Genomic DNA, 1,312 nt, shown 5'->3' on the forward strand with positions numbered 1-1,312 from the left:
CTACTGATCCACCTAGATTTAAAGCTAGGCTTGTAGCAAAAGGCTACATCCAAAGGGAAGGGATTGATTTCAATGAAATCTTCTCCCCTGTAGTCAAATATAAAACCATTAGGACCATGCTATCTATAGTTGCACATCTAGACCTAGAACTAGAACAGTTAGATGTAAAAACTGCTTTCTTGCTTGGTAATCTAGATGAAAAAATCTTCATGAAACAGCCTATGGGTTTTATTGATAAAAACTGCCCTGAACATGTTTGCCTATTACATAAATCCTTATATGGCCTTAAACAAGCCCCTAGACAATGGTATAAAAGGTTTGACACCTTCATTACCAGTATAGGATTCAAAAGAAGTGAGTATGACAATTGTTTTTACTATCATTTAAATTTTGGTATGCCTGTGTATTTACTGCTATATGTAGATGACATGTTGCTAATTAGTAAATCAAAAACCGGAATAAATGACTTGAAGTCTAGGCTGAATTCTAAGTTTGACATGAAGAACTTAGGTAGTGCTAAAAAGATCCTAGGGATAGTCATTGACAGGAAAAGAGAGGACTGTGAACTAAAACTTCAGCAGTCCTCCTACTTACTGAAACTGATATCCAGATTTGGAATGTCAGATTCCAAGCCAGTATCCATGCCTTTAGCTAGCTATTTTACACTGAGTAAGACACAAAGTCCCAAGACTGAATCTGAATTCATTAAGATGGAAAAAAATACCTTATGCCAATGTGATAGGATCAATCATGTACGCCATGATTAGCACCAGACCTATCCTATCTTATTCCATTTCACTTCTTAGTTGTTTTATGTCCAATCTAGGTATAGAACACTAGTTAGCATTGAAACGGTTAATGAAATATATTAATAGTACAATATATGTTGGGTTGGAATACAAGAAAAGAGGAAACTCACTTGATCTTTTGGGATATGTAGACTCTGATTTTGCAGGAGAAATGGACACAAGGAAGTCTACCACCTCATATTACTTCACATTGGGAGGAAACCAGCTTCAACCCATTGTTGCTCTCTCTTCCACTGAAGCAGAATACATTGTTGTAGCAGATGCATTCAAAGAAGGATTATGGCTTAAAGGGACTCTATCTGAGGTGAAGTTGATTGATGAGAAGACAGCAGTGTTTTCGGACAGCCAAAGTGCAATTCACTTGAGTAGAAATCCAGTCTACCACGAAAGGACGAAGCACATGGATGTTAGATATCATTTCGTGAGGGATTTAATGGCTAAAGGAATCATAGACTTGAAGAAGATATCAACTGAGGACAATCCAGCTAACATGGGCACAAAGA

This window comes from Pistacia vera, unplaced genomic scaffold (assembly GCF_008641045.1).
Source record: "Pistacia vera cultivar Batoury unplaced genomic scaffold, PisVer_v2 Contig680, whole genome shotgun sequence".
NCBI lineage: Eukaryota > Viridiplantae > Streptophyta > Magnoliopsida > Sapindales > Anacardiaceae > Pistacia > Pistacia vera.